Genomic DNA, 25,786 nt, shown 5'->3' with positions numbered 1-25,786 from the left:
TCAGAAAGGGACTTTGATGACTATTTTCAATGCTTTGAGCAAATCACTACTTGTCATTGTGTTAAAATCCAATCTAATAGCTGCTCTCTTGATCTTCATGTGAGAAATATTATCAGGTTGATCCACAAACAGTGGAATACCAACCATAGGGATCCCATGATAGATGGCCTCATAGATGCCATTGGTTCCACCAGGAGTTTAAAAAGCCCTGGTTTTTGGATGACCTATGATTAGAAGAAATTAAGACACTCTACCAATTTTGAGTCATAAATAAGATAAGAAATGCACAACATGAGCCATTGGAGATGAATTATTTTCTAGATAGCAGATTATTATAACAATGAAAGTGCACTGAAATTATGAAGGCTACATGGAAGTATGTGAATTGAGACTTGAAAGTGGAAGCAAGGTTGCCATGTAAATAAAAAGAAAGAGAATACTCTGGGTAGTAGCAATATCATGTGTAGTTTAAAAGTGGAAGAATGAGAATGTGTATAATTAAAGAAATTGTGACACCTTTGAGTCAGCTATGCATTGTCCAAGGCAGCAGACAGTAGGGTAGTTGTGGTGCTGGAATCAGAAGTAGGACTGACGACACTTCATCATGAATTGAAGTACAGTTCACAATTATAATCAAAGATTTTTTTTAATAATGGAAAATGCAGAGAACATTGTGAGAAAGGAGAGGGACCTTATTTTATGGCATTTCAAATAGCTCTGTTGTATGTCAAAGTATAGGTGTAAAATTGCAGAAATAGAAGAAAAAGATACAATGCAGAAATTGATAAAAAAATTCACTGAGAGATTTAATTACAACTGAAATATAGATAATTTATTATGCCATGTAAAATAAAATGTGAATAGTTGGTCAATCTCCATTTTCCCTGAAAAGAGAGTAAATATAAAGAACTTAGGTAATTAATGACTTTTTCATTAATATTTCTAATACAATTATGAATGACTCAACTATTATCTTTATGATTAAGTTTTTTTTAAATATATTTTCATGATTCATTTCCCAAATCTTACCAACGAGGTCACCTTCGGGAATCCACTTATACAGTCCAATGTTGAGTCTTAATATATCTGGTTTCTTACCATCAAATCTCCATAAAATCTGTTATGGTAGAGCAGACCTCTTATTCATTGAGACAATTTCAAAATATAGCAGGTTAAAACATGGAAGAGATTATAAAATTTCATAGCCTAATGTTTCTGATACAACAGATAATGAAATGAACAATAGAAAAAAGATATGATTATGTGAACGACTTAAATGGTGATTTAAATAAAGGTCATTTTTTATGTACATATTTTTATATTTAACAATGTTTGCTGATATACGACCTCCAGGGTTCATAAATATTTGACAAGGTAATGGTTTTATCAATGTGATATACATGTATTTAAATATTGATAGTTATAATAATTCTATTGAAAAACAAAAATCATTAAAAATTTCTAATGGGCTCCCCCATTTATTAATCTATATTTATAGTGCTTATCAACTTTTAAATTTAATGTTACAATTTTTTTTCTTATTTTTATTATTATTTTTAAAACTTATTTTTTAATTTATATTTATATATAACAGTGGAATGCATTACAATTCTTATTACATATATAAAGTTCAATTTTTCATATCTCTTGTTGTATACATAGTATACTGACACCAACTGGTTTCTTCATACATGTACTTTGGATAATAATGATCATCACATTGAACCATCATTAGTTACTTCCTTTCCCTCCCACCCCTTTGCCCTATCTAGAGTTCATCTATTCCTCCCATGTTCCCTCTCCCTCTTCTACTATGAATCAGATTTCTTATCTAAAAGAAAACATTTGGCATTTGGATTTTGGGAATTGGCTAACTTCACTTAGCCTTATCTTCTCTAACTCTATCCATTTATCTGCAAATGCCATGATTTTATTCTCTTTTATTGCTGAGTAATACTCCATTGTGCATATATTCCACATTTTTTGTAACCATTTATCTATTGAAGGGCATCTAGCTTGGTTCCACAATTTTGCTATTGTGAAGTCTGTCGCTATAAACATTGATGTGGCTGTGTCCCTGTAGTATGCTGTTTTTAAGTCCTTTGGGTATAGACAGAGGAGAGGGATAGCTGAATCAAATGGTGGTTCCATTCCCAATTTTCCAAGAAATCTCCATACTGTTTTCATATTGGCTGCACCAATTTGCAGTCCCACCAGCATTGTATGAGTGTATCTTTTTCCCCACATCCTTGCCAACACTTATTGTTGTTTGTCTTTATGATAGCTGCTATTCTGACTGGCATGAGATGAAATCTTAGAGTGGTTTTGGTTTGCATTTCTCTAATTGCTAGTGATGCTGAACATTTTTTCCTATGTATGTCTATTGATAGTACGTCATCTTCTAAGAAGTGTGTTTTCAGGTCCTTGGCTCACTTATTGATTGGGTTATTAGGGTTTTTTGTTTGTTTGTTTGTTTGTTTGTTTGGGTGTCTAGCTTTTTGAGTTCTTTATATACCCTAATGACTAGTGCTCTATCTGATGTGTGAGGGGTAAAGATTTGCCACCAAGATGTAGGCTCTCTATTCACCTCACAGATTGTTTATTTTGCTGAGAAGAAACCTTTTAGTTTGAGTCCATCCCATTTATTATGGCCAAGATTATGTAGGAAGATGGCAATCTGTGATGCATTTTGACTTTTTAAGACCTACTTATTGTCATTGTGTTGGTGCTCATTCAAACTTAACTTCTTGTATAAATAAATTCATGGTTGAAAATTAGACTAAAAATAGGAGAAAATCTATTTTCATTGTCAAGGGAATCTGTCTATACATATATCTAAGTGAAAAAAATTTTTATACTCACAAAGGGACCTTGATGATTATATTAAAGGTTTTGAGCAAATCAGTACTTGACATTGTGTTAAAATACAATCCAATAACTGCTCCCTAATCTTCAAGTGAGAAATATTATCAGGTTGATCCACAAACAATGGAATACCAACCATAGGGATCCCATGATAGATGGCCTCAGAGATGCCATTGGTTCCACCAGGAGTTATAAATGCCCTGGTTTTTGTATGACCTGTGATTAGAAGAAGTTAAGAGACTGTACCAATTTTGATTCATAAATAAGATAAGAAATGCACAACATGAGCCATTGGAGATTAATTATTTTCTAGATAGCAGATTATTATAACAATGGAAGTGCACTGAAATTATGAAGGCTACATGGAAGTATGTGAATTGAGACTTGAAAGTGGAAGCAAGGTTGCCATGTAAATAAAAAGAAAGAGAACACTCTGGGTAGTAGCAATATCATGTGTAGTTTAAACGTGGAAGTATGAGAATGTGTACAATTAAAGAAATTGTGACACCTTTGAGTCAGCTATGCATTGTCCATGGCAGCAAACCTTAGGGTAGTTGTGGTGCTGGAATCAGAAGTAGGACTGACAACACTTCATCATGAATTGAAGTACAGTCCACAATTATAATCAAAGATTTTTTTTTTATAATGGAAAATGCAGAGAACATTGTGAGAAAGGAGAGGAATCATTTTTATGGCATTTCAAATAGCTCTGTTGTATGTCACAGTATAGGTGTAAAATTGCAGAAATAGAAGAAAAAGATACAATGCAGAAATTGATAAAAAAAATCACTGAGAGATTTAATTACAACTGAAATATAGATAATTTATTATGCCATGTAAAATAAAATATGAAGAGTTGGTCAATCTCCATTTTCCCTGAAAAGAGAGTAAATATAAAGAACTTAGGTAATTAATGACTTTTTCATTAATATTTCTAATACAATTATGAATGACTCTACTATTATCTTTATGATTAAGTTTTTTAAAATACATTTTCATGATTCATTTCCCAAATCTTACCAAGGAGGTCACCTTTGGGAGTCCACTTATACAGTCCAATGTTGAGTCTTAATGTATCTGGATTCTTACCATCAAATCTCCATAAAATCTGTTAAGGTAGAGCAGACCTCTTATTCACTGAGACAATTTCAAAATATAGCAGGTTAAAATATGGAAGAGAGTATGAAATTTCATAGCCTAATGTTTCTGATACATCAGATAATGAAATGAAAAATAGAAAAAAGATATGATAATCTGAACAACTTAAATGGTGATTTAAATAAAGGACATTTTTATGTACATATTTTTATATTTAACAATGTTTGCTGATATACGACCTCCAGGGTTCATAAATATTTGACAAGGTAATGGTTTTATCAATGTGATATACATGTATTTAAATATTGATAGTTATAATAATTCTATTGTAGGACAAAAATCATTGAAAATTTCTAATGGCTCCCCCATTTATTAATCTATATTTATAGTGCTTATCAACTTTTAAATTTAATTTTAATTAATTTAATTTTAAATTTAATTTTTTCTTTTGTTTTTTTTTCTTATTTTTATTATTATTTTTAAAACTTAATTTTTCAAATTTGTATTTATATTTATATATAACAGTGGAATGCATTACAATTCTTATTACATATATAAAGTTCAATTTTTCATATCTCTTGTGGTATACATAGTATACTGACACCAACTGGTTTCTTCATACATGTACTTTGGATAATAATGATCATCACATTGAACCATCATTAGTTATTTCCTTTCCCTCCCACCCCTCTGCCCTATCTAGAGTTCATCTATTCCTCCCATGTTCCCTCTCCCTATTCTACTATGAATCAGATTTCTTATCTAAAAGAAAACATTTGGCATTTGGATTTGGGGGATTGGCTTACTTCACTTAGCCTTATCTTCTCTAACTCCATCCATTTACCTGCAAATGCCATGATTTTATTCTGTTTTATTGCTGAGTAATACTCCATTGTGCATATGTCCCACATTTTTTATCCATTTATCTATTGAAGGGCATCTAGCTTGGTTCCACTATTTAGCTATTGTGAATTCTGTTGCTATAAACATTGATGTGGCTGTGTCCCTGTAGTATGATGTTTGTAAGTCCTTTGCATATAGACAGAGGAGAGGGATAGCTGAATCAAATGGTGGTTCCATTCCAATTTTCCAAGAAATCTCCATACTGCTTTCCATATTGGCTGCACCAATTTGCAGTCCCACCAGCAGTGTATGAGTGTACCTTTTTCCCCACATCCTTGCCAACACTTATTGTTGTTTGTCTTCATAATAGCTGCTATTCTGACTGGAGTGAGATGAAATCTTAGAGTGGTTTTGATTTGCATTTCTCTAATTGCTAGTGATGTTGAACATTTTTGTCTATGTATGTCTATTGATAGTATATCATCTTCTGATAAGTGTGTCTTCAGGCCCTTGGCCCATTTATTGATTGGGTTATTTGGGTTGTTTGGGTTTTTTTGTTTGTTTGTTTGCTTTTGGTGTCTAGCTTTTTGAGTTCTTTATATGCCCTAATGACTAGTGCTCTATCTGATGTGTGAGGGGTAAAGATTTGCCACCGAGATGTAGGCTCTGTATTCACCTCACAGATTGTTTCTTTTCTGAGAAGAAACGTTTTAGTTTGAGTCCATCCCATTTATTGATTCTTGATTTTAATTCTTGTGCCCAGGGAATCTTATTAAGGAAGTTGGTGCCTAATCCCACATGATGGAGATTGGGGCCTCCTTTTTCTTCTATTAGACACAGGGTCTCTGGTTGTATTCCTAAGTCCTTGATCCATTTTGACTTGAGTTTTGTGCATGGTGAGAGATATGGGTTTAATTTCATTTTGTTGCATATGAATTTTCAGTTTTCCCAGCACCATTTGTAGAAGAGGCTATCTTTTCTCTAATGCATGTTCTTGGCAACTTTGTCTAATATAAGATAATTGTAGTTTTGTGGGTTAGTCTCTGTGTCCTCTATTCTATACCATTGGTCTACCAGTCTCTTTTGGTGCCAATAGCATGCTGTTTTTGTTACTATTGCTCTGTAGTAGAGGTTAAGCTCTGCTACAGCGATGCCACTAGCTTCACTCTTTCTGCTAAGGACTGCTTTAGCTATTCTGGGTCTCTTATTTTTCCAGATGAATTTCAGATTGCTGTTTTTATTTCTATGAGGAACATCTTTTGAATTTTAATTGCAATTGCAATTTATCTGTATATGGTGCTTTTGAAGTATGGTCATTTTGATAATATTTATTCTGCCTATCCAATAGCAAGGTAGATCTTTCCAACTTCTAAGGTCTTTTTTGATTTTTTTCTTTAGAGTTCTGTTATTTTCATTATATAGATCTTTCACCTCTTTCATTAAGTTGATTCCCAAGTATTTCATTTCTTTGAGGCTATTGAGAATGGGATAGTTTTTCTCATTTCCCTTTCTGAGGATTTGTCACTGATATACAAAAGTGCCTTTGATTTATTGGTATTGATTTTATATCCTGCCACTTTTCCAAATTCATTTTCTATTTCTAGAAGTTTTCTTGTGGAACTCTTAGGGTCTTCCAGGTGTAGAATCATATCATCAGCAAATAGTGCCAATTTGCATTCTTCTTTTCCTATATGTATCAATTCAATTTGTTTCATTTGTCTAATTTCTCTCACCAATGTTTCAAGAACTACATTAAATAGAAGTGGTGAAAGAGGGCACTCCTGTCTTGTTCCAGTTTTTAGAGGGAATGCCTTTAATTTTTCTCCATTTAGAATTATGTTGGCTGAGACTTAGCATAGAAAGCCTTTATGAGGTTGAGACATGTTCCTGTTATCCCTAATTTTTCTAGTGTTTTGAACATAAAGGAGTGTTGTATTTTGTGAAATGCTTTTTCTGCATCTATTGTGATGATCATATGATTATCATCAGTCTATTGATGTAATGAATTACATTTTTGATTTCCATATGGTGAACCAACCTTGCATCCCAGGGATGAAACCTACTTGATTATTTTTGTATTCCATTTGCCAGAATTTAATTGAGATATATTTTTGTATTCAATTTGCCAAAATTTAATTGAGAAATAATTCTTGTAGTACCCATGCAGATTGTCTTTATCTCACCTTGATGTTGGGCTTCCAGACCCTGCTGGTGTCCCTCAATGGTTGCTACTGCATCCTGGATCTGGGAACTGTATAAGTTGAAGTGTGTAGATGTGGGCCACTGAGGTTGACCTCTCATGGTAGTCTGCTGGTCAGAAGGGGCAGTCCTGAACCACAGCCTAGGCTCTGGCAAGGTCTGCCCTGCTGGGAAGGGGCTGGACCAGGCTTGCTGTAAGCCTGGGACCTGCAAAGGCAGCTGTGGGTGGATCTGAGCTTTTGTGCTTGACCTCCCACTAGTCTGCTGGTTGGAAGGGGCATTCTTGCCCCAAAGCCTAGATTCTGGCAGTGTCTGCCCCCTGGGGGAGTGGTGAACTGTGCCTACTGAGATCCTGGATCCTCCTGGGCTGATGTGTGTGGTCTGGGCTGCATCTGGCTCCTGTGGTAGTCTGCTGGTCAGAGGGGTCAGCCATGCACCAAAGGCTGCCCTATATTAAAAGGGGTGGACCTAGCCCGCTGTGGGCCTGGGCCCCACAGAGGCTGGTGTGTGTAGCTCCACTTTTTTTCCTTTTGAGTGGTGTGTGAGAAAATTTATGCAAACATATTTCCCGAGAATAAATTTTTGTGGTAGTGTTTGCTCTTGTGTGATCATGTTTCTCTAAGGCAGAGAGTCCATGGTAAGGGCAGCTTCCTGTTTCCTTCTGTCTCCTGTCTGAGACATTTTCAATCTTGAGAAAGGAGCATAGAAAGTCACTAGGGCAGGTTGATTTTTCTTTTTCTCTAAGTCTGGTTGGTTTGGTAGTTATCTTGGTTTTCCTTCTCTGAATAGAACGAAGGACAGCTCCAGGAATAGGCCCTTTTTATCATTTAGGAGAAGAATGGAGGCCAAGATTATGTAGGAAGATGACAATCTGTGATGCATTTTGACTTTTTAAGACCTACTTATTGTCATTGTGTTGGTGCTCATTCAAACTTAACTTCTTTGGTATATACATTGTTCTCAGGGGTCCTGCATGGAAAAAGAGGACAAGGCAGGGCAGAATTTGGTATTTTGGGATATCTGTCATACTAATATAATATTATATTCACACTGAACCTATGAATATATTTGTGCTTTAGCATAATGTTAATGCTGACTTTTTAAAATCAGAAATAATCTCTGCACTATTTTAACAGTTGCTATATATATTTGGTTTTAACAATGAATACTGAGACAAATTATACATACCAGAAGTGTGCATCTTTTGCAAGGAAAATCATTTATAAGACCCTTTACAGAGTTAAACAGACTCTTTCCACTGTTCTATACCATTATCTAATCTTTTTAGGAATCTGGGCAAGAGTTAATGCAATCATTTTGGCCCTTTCTTTCATCAAGTTTCCAATCATTGACCCAATTGAAAAAAAAATCACAACACCATTCTCTCCTGAGCTCTGGACAAAGTCTTCCATTTCCTGTGAAGGAAAGAATTTGCTCTATCCCAAATCTAACAACAAAGCAAAGATTTTTTCAAATAAGGAGAGAAAAAATATTGTCAGGAGATACTATATTAGTGGCTTTTAAAAAAATTAAGTTCATATATACATAACATAAATGTATAATTTTAACCTTTTTTGAGGTACATAGTTCAATAATGCTACACATAAACATATCCTAATGCCAACATTTGTAGAACACTATTACTTTGCAAAACCAAGAAATTATATAAATTGTACACAATTATTTTTTCTCACTCTGATCTTTTACTACCAATACTTCTACTTTCTGTTTCTCTGAATTTGTGTAGTCTAGATACTTAATATATATGGAAGGTTTTTTTGTTGTTTCATAAATATATTGTTGTTGTTGTTTTCAGTTGTAGATGAACAAAATACCTTTATTTATTTACATATGGTGCTGAGGATTGAACCCAGTGAATCACATGTGCAAGGAAAGAGCTCCACCACTGAGCCACAACCCTAGCCCCTTTATTGGATTCTAAAAAAAAATATCTTTATTCTCCTTATTCATTTGTATGTGGTGCTGATGATCAAACTCCAGGGCTTCACTCTACTGCTGAGCTATAGCCTCAGCCCCCCTTTACTGGATTTATTTTACAGTGTAGTATAAGTAAGTTTCATCTGGGTTGTGGCACAGTTCCACTATTTCCTATGTATTATAGGGTAAGTAATGTCCCAGGAATGTAAGTTATATAAGATATACATATATTACAAATAGCCTATCTGTATATCCTTCTTAGACACTTACTTTGCCTTCAAGACTTCACTTTTGGCAATAGTGCTGCTGTGGTTATGTGTGTGCAAGTTCCTCTTCAAAACTTATAATCATCCAAATTGGCTTCCATAAGACCTTTCTCTTTCTTTTCATCACCACTCCCTCCCTCCTCTTATTGTTTTTAACACCTTCATAGTTCCCCTAGTGTCTTCACTCCCTTTGATGTGCTTCCTTTCAAGATCCTAGTAGTTCTCTTACTCTGTGCCCTAAGCCACACTTTTCAGTTCCTGCTTCAGCCCCACTATTCCTCTAGTCACTTGTTCTTCTGACCCAACTGAGAGCTCTCAAGCAACTCAGGATCCCCTAAGTCAACTACTGGAGATTTAACAGAAAATAAATATTATTGGAAATAAAATAATTTAATCTTGGTTTAATAAAAATGAAAACTATCAAGAATAACAACAATAAATATTGGCAAAGACGTGGGGTAACAGGTACATTGCTGGTGGGACTACAAATTGGTGCAACCATTATGGAAAGCAATATGGAGAATCCTTATAATAATTAGAATGCAATTGCCATTAACCCAGCTATGCTTTTCCTTGACATATACCCAAAGAACCTAAAATCAGCATACTACTGTGATAAAGCCATATCAGTGCAGCTCAATTCACAGTAGCCAAACTATAGAACTAAACTAGATGCCCTTCAATAGATGAATAGACAAAGAAAATATAGTATATATACACACTGGAATGTTACTCAACACTAAAGAAAAATTAAATTATGGAATTTGCACATATACGTATGGAGCTAGAGAATATCATGATAAGTGAAATAAACCATTCTGAAAAACCAAAGTGGATGTTTTCTCTGATATGTGGATGCTAATTCACAATACAGGGTGGATTGTAGAGAAAAGTAGAGTTTCTTTGGATTAGGAATAGAGAATTGATGGGAAAGGAGGCTGTATGTGGGTAGGAAGAATAATAGAATGAATCAAATATTATTACCCTGTGTACATGTGTGATTATGTGATAGGTGATAATAAGAAGCCACATTCCTTTATGTAAGATGTGTCAAAATACATTTTAATAATTTTATTTTTATTTAACTAATGATAAAAACTTTAAAATAGAAAAAAGGATTAAAATTACTATATTGTACTCTCAGATATGCTTAGAAGACATTCTGAGCACCACAAGATATCTGTCTCCTCAGCCTATTCAGCCTCCATAAGAGAGACTCTCTATGTGAGGAGAAAAGAAAATGTTAAAATCCTTCTTCATAAGCATTAGTTAAAAAAAACTTTGGGGCTGGGGATGTGGCTCAAGCGGTAGCGCACTCGCCTGGCATGCATGTGGCCCGGGTTCGATCCTCAGTACCACATACCAACAAAGATGTTGTGTCCACCGAGAACTATAAATAAATATTAAAAATTCTCTCTCTCTCTCTCTCTCTCTCTCTCTCTCTCTCTCTCTCCTCTCTCACTCTCTCTTTAAAAAAAAAAAACAAATCAAAACAAAAACTTTGTATTGTGCAGGTAATTTCAAACTGTTGTATTTTTATCAAAAACAGTTGAATCATTGAGTTTTGTATTAGAGTGTTACCTGATTTATGGCCAAAATTTTAGAATGCAGTTCATAGGGTCTGTAAAGTTATGTTATTCAGTTTTTTTATTTATGTGAGTATGTGATATGTTTATATGATATTTTCTAAGTACAAGATGGTATTCATTATTAAATTTATAAAATCCCTGTAGAGATTTCTATTCATATTGACTTAGAGTTAAATCAACATGTGTAGAAAGTAGATCTAACCAAACATTTAGAATATAGAGAAGTAAAGAAACCCAAACAGGCTTCATGCGCACATGACTTGAATAAATCTTTTGTTAAAAAGATTGCATTGACATTGGTTTAATGAAAAAAACTGTGTTTCTGAACAACCAGCATTAAGTATTTTTTTAGCCTATATATTTTTTTCTGTATGTATTAAACAGTCACATAGGGTTAACAAGGAAATACCTTGAGATGATACCTGATTTTGCTGGTGTCATTGTATCTTCCCAAAGGAGTGTTTGAAAATATTTGTCTTGATAACTTGATATATACTGTAATGTGGTATGTATTAATTACATACTAGCCCATTTCAAACTAAAATTAACCACTGAAACACTAATTAGAGAATGGAACCATGCATTTTTGTAATTTTGACATGGGGCACTAACATATGTATTTGGTTTTGTTGATAAACACAAGATATACTTTGGTGACAAAATAGTCATGAATTCTAGGATTCCCTCCTATCTGCATTGAAAAACAAGGTATTTCTTATCAGGTCCAGGAACCTTAAATTATCCTAGGGACTACAGGTAAAGAGGAATTTATCAAAATCTAAGAGTATTAAAGGTAAAGTCTGATGCCTGATTTGACTTTCCAGCATTAAGTGGAGATTAGAATTCTTTTTTTTTTAATGTTGGTTGTTCAAAACATTACATAGTTCTTGGTATATCATATTTCACATTTTGATTCAACCGGGTTATGAACTCCCATTTTACCCCGTATACAGCTTGCAGAATCACATCAGTTACACTTCATTGCTTTACATATTGATAAACTCATGTCTGTTGTATTCTGCTGCCTTTCCTATCCTCTACTATCCCCCCTCCCCTCCCCTCCCCTCTTCTCTCTCTACCCCCACTACTGTAATTCATTCCTCCCCCTTGTACTGTTTTTCCCTTTCCCCTCACTTCCTCTTGTGTGTAATTTTCTTTAACCCTGAGGGTCTCCTTCCATTTCCATGCAATTTCCCTTCTCTCTCCCTTTCCCTCCCACCTCTCATCCTTGTTTAATGTTGGTCTTCTTCTCGTGCTCTTCTTCCCTAGTCTGTTCTTAGTTACTCTCCTTATATCAAAGGAGACATTTGGCATTTGTTTTTTAGGGCTTGGCTAGCTTCGCTTAGCATAATCTGCTCTAATGCCATCCATTTCCCACCAAATTCTATGATTTTGTCATTTTTTACTGCAGAGTAATACTCCATTGTGTATAAATGCCACATTTTTTTTATCCATTCGTCTATTGAAGGGCATCTAGGTTGATTCCACAGTCTTGCAATTGTGAATTGTGCTGCTATGAACATCGATGTAGCAGTGTCCCTGTAGCATGCTCTTTTTAGGTATTTAGGGAATAGACCGAGAAGGGAAATGGCTGGGTCAAATGGTGGTTCCATTCCCAGCTTTCCAAGAAATCTCCATACCGCTTTCCAAATTGGCTGCACCAATTTGCTGTCCCACCAACAATGTACAAGTGTACCCTTTTCCCCACAACCTCGCCAGCACTTATTGTTGTTCAAATTCATAATGGCTGCCAATCTTACTGGAGTGAGATGGTATCTTAGGGTGGTTTTGATTTGCATTTCTCTGACTGCTAGAGATGGTGAGCATTTTTTCATGTATTTATTGATTGATTGTATGTCCTCCTCTGAGAAGTGTCTATTCAAGTCCTTGGCCCATTTGTTGATTGGGTTATTTGTTATCTTATTGTCTAATTTTCTGAGTTCTTTATATATTCTGGATATTAGGGCTCTATCTGAAGTGTGAGGAGTAAAGATTTGTTCCCATGATGTAGACTCCCTATTTACCTCTCTTATTGTTTCTTTTGCTGAGAAAAAACTTTTTAGTTTAAGTAAGTCCCATTTGTTGATTCTAAATGTTAACTCTTGTGCTATGGGTGTCCTATTGAGGAATTTGGAGCCCGACCCCACAGCATGTAGGTCGTAGCCAACTTTTTCTTCTATCAGATGCCGTGTCTCTGATTTGATATCAAGCTCCTTGATCCATTTTGAGTTAACTTTTGTGCTTGGCGAGAGAAAGGGATTCAGTTTCATTTTGTTGCATATGGATTTCCAGTTTTCCCAGCACCATTTGTTGAAGATGCTATCCTTCCTCCATTGCATGCTTTTAGCCCCTTTATCAAATATAAGAAAGTTGTAGTTTTGTGGGTTGGTTTCTGTGTCCTCTATTCTGTACCATTGGTCCACCCACCTGTTTTGGTACCAGTACCATGCTGTTTTTGTTACTATTGCTCTGTAGTATAGTTTGAGATCTGGAATCGCTATACCACCTGATTCACACTTCCTGCTTAGTATTGTTTTTGCTATTCTGGGTCTTTTATTCTTCCATATGAATTTCATGATTGCTTTCTCCATTTCTACAAGAAATGCCGTTGGGATTTTGATTGGCATTGCATTAAACCTATAGAGAACTTTTGGTAATATCGCCATTTTGATGATGTTAGTTCTGCCTATCCATGAACAGGGTATGTTTTTCCATCTTCTAAGGTCTTCTTCAATTTCTCTTTTTAGGGTTCTGTAGTTTTCATTGTATAAGTCTTTCACCTCTTTTGTTAGGTTGATTCCCAAGTATTTTATTCTTTTTGAGGATATTGTGAACAGCGTGGTTGTCCTCGTTTCCATTTCAGAGGATTTGTCGCTGATATACAGGAATGCCTTTGATTTATGCGTGTTGATTTTATAACCTGCCACTTTGCTGAATTCATTTATTATCTCTAATAGTTTCTTTGTAGACCCTTTTGGGTCTGCTAGGTATATAATCATGTCATCTGCAAATAGTGATAATTTAAGTTCTTCTTTTCCTATTTTTATGCCTTTAATTTCTTTCGTCTGTCTAATTGCTCTGGCCAGTGTTTCGAGAACTATGTTGAACAGAAGTGGTGAAAGAGGGCATCCCTGTCTTGTTCCAGATCTTAGAGGGAATGCCTTCAATTTTTCTCCATTCAAAATGATGCTGGCCTGTGGCTTATCATAGATTGCTTTTACAATGTTGAGGTATGATCCAGTTATCCCTAATTTTTCTAGAGTTTTGAACATAAAGGGATGCTGTACTTTGTCGAAAGCTTTTTCTGCATCTATCGATATGATCATATGGTTCTTATTTTTAAGTCTATTGATGTGGTAAATAACATTTATTGATTTCCGTATATTGAACCAACCTTGCATACCAGGGATGAATCCTACTTGATCATGGTGCACATTTTTTTTGATATGTTTTTGTATCCGATTCGCCAGAATTTTATTGAGGATTTTTGCATCTAGGTTCATTAGAGATATTGGTCTGTAGTTTTCTTTCTTTGAAGTGTCTTTGTCTGGTTTCAGAATCAGGGTGATGTTAGCCTCGTAGAATGAATTTGGTAGTTCTCCCTCTTTTTCTATTTCCTGAAATAGCTTGAAAAGTATTGGTATTAGTTCCTCTTTAAAGGTTTTGTAAAACTCTGCTGTATACCCGTCCGGTCCTGGGCTTTTCTTAGTTGGTAATCTTTTGATGGTTTCTTCTATTTCCTCAATTGATATTGGTCTGTTTAGGTTGTCTATATCCTCCTGACTCAATCTGGGCAGATTATATGACTTAAGAAATTTATCGATGCCTTCACTATCTTCTATTTTATTGGAGTATAAGGATTCAAAATAATTTCTGATTATCTTCTGTATTTCTGAAGTGTCTGTTGTGATATTGCCTCTTTCATCCCGTATGCTGGTAATTTGAGTTCTCTCTCTTCTTCTCTTCGTTAGCATGGCTAAGGGTCTGTCAATTTTATTTATTTTTTCAAAGAACCAACTTTTAGTTTTGTCAATTTTTTCAATTGTTTCTTTTGTTTCGATTTCATTAATTTCAGCTCTGATTTTAATTATTTCTTGCCTTCTACTTCTTTTGCTATTGTTTTGCTCTTCTTTTTCTAGGATTTTGAGATGAAGTATGAGATCATTTATTTGTGGGTTTTTTCTTTTTTTAAGGAATGCACTCCAAGCAATGAATTTTCCTCTTAGAACTGCTTTCAATGCGTCCCATAGATTCCGATATGTTGTGTCTGTGTTTTCATTTAACTCTAAGAATTTTTTTAATTTCCTCCTTGATGTCTTCTAAAACCCATTGATCATTCAGTAACCTATTGTCCATTCTCCAAGTGATGCATGATTTTTCCTTCCTTCTTTTATTGTTGATTTTCAGTTTCATTCCATTGTGATCAGATAAGATGCATGGTATTATCTCTACACTTTTATATTGACTAAGAGTTTCCCTGTGACATAATATATGATCTATTTTTGAGAAGGATCCATGTGCTGCTGAGAAAAAAGTGTAGCTGCTTGATGTTGGGTGGTATATTCTATATGTGTCAATTAAGTCTAGGTTGTTAATTGTATTATTGAGTTCTATAGTTTCCTTATTCAGCTTTTGTTTGGAAGATCTGTCCAGTGGTGAGAGAGGTGTGTTAAAGTCTCCCATGATTATTGTATGGTGGTCTATTAGATTCTTGAACTTGAGAAGAGTTTGCTTGATGAACATAGCAGCCCCGTTGTTTGGGGCATATATATTTATGATTGTTATGTCTTGTTGGTGTATGGTTCCCTTGAGCAGTATCTAGTGTCCCTCTTTATCCCTTTTGATTAACTTTGGCTTGAAATCTATTTTATTTGATATGAGTATGGACACTCCTGCTTGTTTCCGCAGTCCATATGAGTGATATGATTTTTCCCAACCTTTCACCTTCAGTCTATGTATATCTTTTCCTATCAAATGCGTCTCCTGCAGGCAGCATATTGTTGGGTCTTGTTTTCTGATCCATTCAACTAACCTGTGTCTCTTAATTGGTGAGTTTAAGCCATTAACATTTAGGGTTATTATTGAGATATGGTTTGTTCTTCCAGCCATAGTTTGTTTATTAATGCTATTAAACCTGATTTGTTTTCCTCTTTGATTATTTCCCCCCTTTACTGTCCTACCTCCCACTGTTGGTTTTCATTGTTGTTTTCCATTTCCTCTTCCTGTAGTGTTTTGCCAAGGATATTTTGAAGAGATGGTTTTCTAGCTGCAAATTCTTTTAACTTTTGTTTGTCGTGGAATGTTTTAATTTCATCCTCCATCCTGAAGCTTAATTTCGCGGGATACCCGATTCTTGGTTGGAATACATTTTCTTTTATCGTTTGAAATATGTTATTCCAGGATCTTCTAGCTTTTAGAGTCTGTGTTGAGAGATCAGCTGTTATCCTGATTGGTTTACCCCTAAATGTAATCTGCTTCCTTTCCCTTGTAGCTTTTAAAATTCTCTCCTTATTCTGTATGTTGGACATCTTCATTATAATGTGTCTAGGTGTGGATCTCTTATGATTTTGCACATTCGGCGTCCTGTAGGCTTCTAGGATTTGGGATTCTGTCTCATTCTTCAAGTCTGGGAAGTTTTCTTGTATTATTTCACTGAATAGATTGCTTAATCCTATGGTTTGGAGCTCTGTGCCTTCCTGTATCCCAATGACTCTTAAGTTTGGTCTTTTGATATTATCCCATAGCTCTTGAATGTTCTGCTCATGGTTTCTTAGTAGACTTGCTGAGCTATCTATGTTCTTTTCAAGTTGAAATACTCTGTCTTCATTGTCTGATGTTCTATCTTCTAAGTGATCCACTCTGCTGGTAGTATTCTCAATTGAGTTTTTAAGTTGGTTTATTGTTTCCTGCATTTCTAGTATTTCTATTTGTTTGTTTTTTATTACCTCTATCTCCCTGTGAAATTGATCTTTTACTTCCTGGATTTGTTTGTCAATGTGATCTTTCATTGTCTGATTTTGCTGTCTCATGTCTTCCTTGAGACTCCAGATCATCTGAAGCATATATGTCCTGAGCTCTCTATCTGACATTCCATCTGTTGCAGCTATTACCTCTTCTAAAGTTGAGTTGACCTGCATTGCCTGTGGTCCTTTCTTTCCTTGTCGTTTCATACCGCTGGCATTTCTTTCTGCTTGGTGAAATTGTTGTGTCTTTGATATTTTCCCTCTATTTATTTATATTGCTCTTGTATAGTTGAAAAATCACCCTTGCAGGGCAGGTAGTGGCTGTGATCCTCCTCCAATTAGTGTGATCCGTCTACCATGCTGGCAGGCCCTAGGTCTGCTTTGCTGGTCGGTCAAAGGTCCACCTACCCAGCAGGCGCCTCGCTTGCAGGCACTGGGGGAGGGGCCGGTTCCACCCCTCAGCAGGCTTTGGGCCCGCTCTGCTGGTGTTCACAGTCCCCCGCCTACCTGCAGACACTGGGGGAGGGGACGGGCCTAGCCCTCAGCCGTCCGCCGGACCTGTCCTAGTGGGTCCGGTCCGCGTTCCCCGCAGGCGTGTGTGTGTAGCTGCTGTCACTTGGCTGGTTGCTGGGCCTGACCCCGAGATTAGAATTCTTATCTGATACTCCTAGCAAAAAGATTCAGAAGGCAAATTCACAAAGCACTATGCAGTTAATTCCCATTCCATTTGAACTGATGTAAACAATTGTATAAATCCAAAACAGTTGAGACACTTTTGTCAAGAATAACCTTACTCACTTAGTTTTTTAATAAGATTAAGAGATTGTAGGTAGATTTTGTTATAATAGTTATAGTACATCTTTTTGTATTACTCTAACCTGTGAATTGGATTGGTTCATGTGTCCATCCTCGATCAATTTTTAATTCTGGTTTCCTTCATTATGTGGCTACAACTCACCAAGCAAAACAACCATATTCGCCCCTGTCCATCCTCCTGAATTGGTCCATAGAGAACAATATCCTGACTTCCCAGATACTTATCTGGCTCTTGGCTCTCTAAAGTATCCCCACCTTCAGAAGCTGAATGCTTCTATTTCTGTGGTTGTGACGTGATGTCTATGCCATCACCAAGGACTCAACATTGTGAATGACAAATTTCACCGCATAATCATTGCAGATCATGTGCCAAATATTCTGCAAATGAACCGTGGGCATGTCTGAGCCAGCTTGAACAGCTTCTTGCTTCTTGTTTTACCTTGAAGAAGCCTCTGAAGAAATAAACTGCTTTGGTGTGTTTCACTAAAAATAAAACATTTTCGGGCTTTTCCCTTTGTTAGGATCAGACCCATCAAGTCTCTTTCACTTGTCAATGTCCCACCTTTGAAAAATATTTTTCCTGCATCTTTTGTATTTATTTCTTGATATTACTTTTCTAGCTTTTTATGTCCAGCCAGCCCACACCTCTGAGGGTTAGAAATTCCTTCCCAGGCCAAGGGAGACAATTTTTTGTTAAAAGTGAAGTGTAAACTTTATGTAAAACTTCTTAGTTAAACTGTTCTGATGTTACTTAAAATCATTTATGACTAAACTGGTACAAGAATCTGATTCACAAAATACTTTTGATATACCACAATGCAGTGGTGATGATTGTGTGGTGAAGTATGGTGTGTTCATTGCTCCTTTATTTCTCTACACATATAAAGAAAAATTAGGATAAATTGAAGAAAATCCTTACATATCTTTTTCTTTGCTCTCAAATCACTTATTAATTTCATCAGAATATTGCAAATTGTACCTCTAAATCATTCTTTATTGTTAAGATTCATGTTTATTCCCTAATAGTTTATATGTTTAGCTACATGTTTGATGAACATATTTCTGTACATATTATGACATGAAATCATACTGCAAAATTTAAGTCCCTGTAGAATATCCTGTGTATACCAAACTGTGACAGATTTTATGTCACCTACTGGGTTTGGCAGGAAATTTATAGAAGTGGGAGAATTCTACCAGGCCATTCTCCAGTAGAGATTTGGTCACACTATTGAATAACTCACTTCAGTGTTTTGAAATTTCTGAAGAAAAAAAAAAAAAACATGCTTCCTGAAATTCTCCTGGAATTATCCTAACAGGTGGTTTCTGATCCTTTGCCTTATATATTCTATATAATAATAATTGCATCTTTTTCAATAAAGTCCCTCATTCATAAATAAAAAAGATATCCAAAAGTTTTTTGAAATCTTGTCAATTTCCACACTTTTCTTATTGTTTCTGTTTTCAAGTCACTGTTTTCTGTTTTCATGTGTGAAAAAATATTAACATTCTCAAAAACCACATAGTATATTTCATTTTCTAACCACTGGTTAGGCTTTGTTTGAAAAAAAAAATCATCGTAAGCAACAACATGAAATAACTTCATATTTCTTACAGGTCCCATATTGTCTTCAGCATTGTTTAAAATTATCATTTTAACTTGACTATGTCTTCTTCATGATGAATACATTATTCCTTTGACTCACTCGATACATCCAGATAGTTCATGTGTTCAGATGACTTTTAGTAATGTAGCCAATTTTATTTGCTATTTAATCTCACTGATCCTCTTCTTAAATACTTCTTCATCCCTATTATGGGAAATATGCCTATTATCTTCTATTTATTTATTCATTCATTCATTTTTTAAAATTTTGTGCATACTTATATGATTAACTGTAACATCCTCAGATAATAGATTAAACACTGAGAAGACTGGTCCTTCTTATTTTACAACAACGTTTGTAAGCAAATTTTAAAATTTTATTATAAAAATGGAATAGTATAATAAACAGAAATTATCTTACCAATAAACTACTTGATGTTTAAAATTTCAATTTACTTAACTTATGTGTGTTTGAAGGGCTAGAGATAGAGTTCAGTGTTCCAGCATTTGCTTAGTAATTATGAAGGACTGGGTTCCATACTTAGATAACAAATACATATAAATTTGCATGTTTTGTAGTGTTTTGTTTTATATTCTTACAACTCAGTGCATATATATGGAACATATTTATAAATATTTAGGCACATATTATATATGCCTTTTCATCCTCCAAGAAAATAACAATCTTATTTAATGTATATCCCTTATTTTCCCAAAATATCTGAAGTTGAGTATTCTTGGATAAAAATGATTGTAATTGTATAACATGAAAAAAAGTACATATTTTACATCAATCCTTCATGTTGTATATCTAAATGATTTCCAATTTTTTTTAATAAATAAATGCTATAAATATGATTATAGCATGACATTTTTGTTGTATAATTTCCAAAGTGATGAATCAAATAGAGCAAGGAATTTGTGTGTGTGTGTGTGTGTGTATGTGTGTGTGTGATACTTCATAAAATTTTTACTTTCCCATAATACTTGTACATGTTTTGGAGATTTATGTGATAATTCAACACATGTATATAAAGCTAAATGATCAAATCAAAGTAATTAGCACCTCTGCCATCTTAAGCATTTATCAATTTTTTTCGCTGGGAACATTTTAAACCCTTTCTTCTAGCTATTTAAAACATTCAAAAATTTAGAAAATGTGTACTTTTTTCTGATTTTCGCTATATTTCCAAATATATGATTCTTCCAAATATATACAAATTTATGAGGATGTAATAGTGTATGGTGAAAAAGCACATTGGAGCTATAAGAATTCACATAGGTCTGACAAACACTGATGTGGATATGAATCTTATTTATGAAGCTTCATTACCACAACAGCCTTTCTTAAATATTATGATTAGTCTGCTAATCATCCTCTTTCTTGTCCTCTTTTATCTGTTATCTTAACTTTTCTATTGATACTGTTATTATCCCTTAATCTAAATGGACAAATATTTTACCCAAGTATTTGGCAGTTCAGACTGTTTCACTGTTTGTGGAATGAGGGGTGACCATATTGGATTTTAAATTATGAATGAGATCAGATTTTATGCTTCTACTAAAATGTAGCTAATAAAAATAATAAAAAAGAACTCATATAATAATAGTAAAAAAAATACCACAATAGAGCAATTGGTAATATCCAGGAAATCTACATCCATGCCAGGCCTTCTCCCTGTCACTTCTACCTGTTACTTCTAGAAAAACTCATGCATATACCCCACACCAAAAAATAAATAAGTAAATAACAAATACAGGAAGGATCAATTGAAAGCCTTTTGCAAAAAGCAAAATTGTGCAGACTACTTGGCTGCACCTGGGCAGGAGAAAAGGTGAACTGCTCTAAGAGAGTGCTGTGCCACAGTGGAAGGGTGTGTTGATATCTGTAGCATTAATCTATACCTTCATGCAGCTCAACAGCCTTGATGCATGGTTCAAACTAAAACTTTGTTTATAAACGCATCCATGAATGAAAACAGCAGAGGTACTGTGGATGCAGCCTATGACCTTCAGGTAGGCAAGTAGCTAGGGAAGGGGGAGAGATGCCATGAGACTCCTTTCTTTCACCAAACAGGAGGGAAGGAGAGCTCCCAGGCCAATTATCAGCAAACATTAAGCATAACTAGATTCACAGACATCTCATATGATTTTCTACTTAAAACATTGCACAATTTTACTCATTGAAATATAGAAATAATTTTTGCCATTTGAAAAAAAAGATGTAGCCAGAAAGCCTCTTAAATGATAACATAATGATGTAGTAAAAAATGCTTCCTTTCCAACTGTATTATAAAGGTGTGATATTAATTTAAGATACATTAATTTTTTGCTTTGTTTTAAGATATAAAATTCTATAAACATAGATCTGTTCATAATTATAAACTCAGGACAGCCTAAAAATACAAGTATGACAAATTAATAAGAATTCATTAAAAATCCACAATTTGCACTCCATGTTACATGTGCAACATATATTTTTTCTATTCTTGTTGTTCAGCAGTTATGCTATGGAGACCCATGATCTCTCAGGGAGTATTCTTGAGGCCCCCTATAGACTTGAAGTAGAAAAGAAACTCTTCTGGTCTTTCCTTATCATAACATGTCCCACACAATTTCTCTTTCTTGTGCACAGTCTACATTTCAATGCGGAATGGAAGGTGTTTGGGGCAGAGACTGTGTTACTTTGTTTCTCTGCATATTCAGCTCTTTCCTGTGGTACTTGCTAGTCCCTTGTCAATATTCTTTCAGAGAATGACTGGTATTTTTTTATGTGTTGAATAATGAATTTCTACATTTAACTCACCCTATCCTTGAAAGATCTTCTTCTGAAACAAAGATAAAAATCACATATTTGTGATGGTATCGATGTGAAAGATTTCAATATATAGGTCTCTTTGCTCCATTTTCTGTCATACTGTAAATGTGACTAAGCATTCTGAGTGAGGAAGAGAGAATAATTTCTGGTGGAAATGAAACAATGACAGAACCAACTAAATGGAAACAATTTTACCTCAGGCAGAGGTTTGGCAGGTCTGCAGTGGAATCCTTAACCTGAACAGGAAATAGAAGATTAAATCTATAGAAAATTGGGAAGTTCTTGTGCAGATAGGAATATGCCTGGTGTCAGAAAGAACTTTCAATAATGAAGAAATATATCTTTAAAAGTGTATGTAGTTTTCTGCCAGAGATGAAGCACTAATCTCCAGGATATATAGAGAACAAAAAACCTGAACTAAAAAAAACTAAAAAAAAACCCAAATAACCCAATCAATAAATGTGCCAAGGAACTGAACAGACACTTCACAGAAAAAGATATATAATTGATCAACAAACATATGAAAAAATGTTCATCATCTTTAGCAATTAGAGAAATGCAAATCAAGACTACTCTAACATTTCATCTCACCTCAGCCAAAATGGTGATTATCAAGAATACAAGCTACAATAAATGTTGTTGAGAATGTGGGGGGAAATGTACACCCATTTCTTGCTGGTGAAACTACAAATTGGTGCAACCTTTATGAAAATCAATATGGAGATTCCTCAGAAATTTTGAGATGGAAACACCATTTGACTCAGTTATCCCACTCCTTAGACATACCCCAAAGACATATAATCAGCATACTACAATGATGCAGTCACATCAATGTTCATAGCCCCTCAACTCACAATAACTAAACTATAAAACCAACCTAGATGCCCTTCAACAGTTAAATGAATAAAGAAAATAATGTACAAATATACATGGAATATTAATTAGTCTTAATGAAGAATAAAATCATGGCATTTGCAAGTAAATTGATGGATGCTAAGGTAAATAAGTCAAACTCAAAAAAACAAATGCCAAATGTTGTCTCTGATAGGCAGATGCTAATCCTCAGTGGTGGGAAGGGAAAAATGAAGGAACTTTGTATTGTGCAGAGAGGTATGAGGGAGAGCAGCGGCTATGGGGATGGGAAAGTTGATAGAATGAGACGGATATTATTACCCTGTGTACATGTATTATTATAGTATTGGTGTGAATCTGAATCATATTTGGCTAGAGGAAGAAGTTGTGCTCCATTTGTGTACAATACAGCCAAATGCATTCTATTGTCATGTATAACTCATTAGAACAATTTTTTTTTCCCAAAAGATGTGTGTAGTTTGATAAAGCTACTATGCATGCATGGGAAATATGCATACATAGTCTATACTTATTACATATATATGATGCTTTTGGAGTAGATATTATCTGTAATCTCTTAATTCTTTACAAGGTTAATAGTATCAAAATAAGCTAGCCAGTATAGATGCAAATATTTAGTTTTTTATCTAAAGTTGAAAAAGTAACTAACACAAATGTAAGCAAACATTGGAGTTACGTAACCCATTATTTATTCCATGCTAATAAAAGAACATTTCAGCATTCTTTCATCTAGTTTGTATAATTTAGAGAAAACTCTGACCCTTGTTCTTCAAGTGAACTGAAGGGAGTTTAAATATGATTCTGTTCTTTGTGCCTACTACCTCCTTTGGGTTCATGTTAGGAGCTTGCAAATATTTATTACACAAAAATTATTTTGAAAGAAGTGCTGGAAATTGTAACAATATGAAATCGATTTTTTTTTGCTTAGTTTTACTTTTCATCCCTTTTTTTCTTTGACAGATAGTTTAAAACACAAGGCTAATAATCTACATTTTTGTGCTTTAACACTATAGGCCTTAAAGAGAATGAATTGCAAACACTTAGTGAAGGAATTTGGAAGTGCTAGAAAACACAATTAAAAGCCTCCTGGTATGGGATGGAAACAATGTCACACAATGGAGAAGGAACTTATTAGGCAAACTGACAAACAGTTTCTAAATGAAGAACCTAATTGAAATAAAGGGAAACAGTTTTCTTAGTGCTACATGGATCATTGTAATAGAAATATGAGTGTAAGTCCTCAATCTCTATATCTAGGTTCAGCAAGACAGTAAAGTTTAAAATTAGTTTTCAAAGATAAATAAAATGAGTAGTACAATGGTAAATGTATGCAGTTGCCTAGAGAAATCCTCTGGGCTCTATGTGGAGGATATATAAGTTTCTAGTGTGTTTTATACAAATGATGGCCAGAAGTTTCTGACATTTCAATGTATATTTTTCTGTAACACACTGAGTTTGATAGATGATTTTATTTTATTACATGAAACTACTAAAGAAATTTTCTGATTTTATATTGTTATAAGTTCACCTTTATAAACGTCCAGAAAAGTTAGGACCTTATACTACAAGTCCCTTACCTAGTATTTCACTGTAAAACTGATTCCATTTTTCAAATTAAATGATTCAAATCAAAAATCAAAATAAAGCATGTACACCATATTTTTTATACCCATTCATTGAATGTCATTTCATCACTTGGATTAAGTGATGAAATGATATTTAGGATTTGAAAATATAACAGGCGCATAGGAAGAAGAAAAGAGAAGTCCCCCAATACACTTTTCCACTATGTAACCAGAAGAGAAGCAGCGAGTGTACACAAATGATTTTTGAAGAATTTCAGCCAGCATCTCACCACAGGGACAAATGGAATCTGAAAGAATAACATCAAACCTTGACTATTGTAGTTTTGCCATGATTTTCTTGTTCTTAACTACATTTCTACATACATTCTCTACATAATCAGAAAATTAACTCAAAATTTCATGAAATATTGAATAAGATTTCCAAAATGGGTTTTTGAATGTCATAAATCAATGCACTAGTGATTGAGAAGAAAAAGTATCTATATCTTCTTTTTACAATGATGAAGGATAGCTCTCAAATTTAAATGCAGATGATTTGTCACCATCCAAAAAAATGGAACCTGAAGGTTTCTAAACAGTCACCTCATGCCCCATCTGTGTGAGCTCCTCCAGTATTGTCTTTATATTGATCAAATGTTTGTATTCCATTGCCCACACCAGCACATTTCAACAACTTTCAGATACAAAGTGACTACTCAGCAGTAACAGGAGCAGAACTGCAGTCATTTTCATAGACATCCTGGTGAAATGCAAGGCTTCCTTTTGCATTGAGTTCTCTAGATTCTTGTGGATATCTAAGGAAAAAAAAAAAAAGCATTATTTGGTTAAAAGTTAACTTGTACCCATCAAAGTAAATACACAAGTGAACATTTAGAATATCTGGATTCCAAGTTGAAAAGGGTAACTGATGTGATACAGCAATTTGTATACGGGGTAAAAGCGGGAGTTCATAATCCACTTGAATCAAACCGTGTAATATGATGTATTAAGAACTATGTAATGTTATGAACGACCAATAAAAAAAAAAAAAAAAAAAGAAACAACATTTCTTAGGTATCATTTACAATTTTTTGCATGAAAATAAAATAATTGTTTGTATATAATTCATATAGTATACAAACCACCATTTTAAGAGTATAATTCAGTTGTTCAATCTCAGAATAGAATCTCAGAATTGGAAACCTCAGTTAAAATTCAATGTGGAAATGTTTTAAATCCAAACCCTCCTTGGACCTCTAATCATCCTATATGCCTCATTGCTAGATAATATCTAGTAAATCTTTTCTCTCTTTAGATATGTTTATTATGGAGACACTTCAAGTAATT

General features: G+C 34.5%; 1 pseudogene; it reads right to left on the bottom strand.

Annotated features, from left to right (window-relative positions):
- Positions 1–25,198, bottom strand: LOC144257184 (UDP-glucuronosyltransferase 2B18-like; annotated as a pseudogene).
- Between the last annotated feature and the right edge of the window lie 588 nt (positions 25,199–25,786).

This window comes from Urocitellus parryii, chromosome 10 (genome assembly GCF_045843805.1).
Source record: "Urocitellus parryii isolate mUroPar1 chromosome 10, mUroPar1.hap1, whole genome shotgun sequence".
Classification (NCBI taxonomy): domain Eukaryota; kingdom Metazoa; phylum Chordata; class Mammalia; order Rodentia; family Sciuridae; genus Urocitellus; species Urocitellus parryii.
The sequence above is the reverse complement of the archived record's forward strand: the minus strand, read 5'-3'. Positions and strand labels throughout refer to the sequence as shown.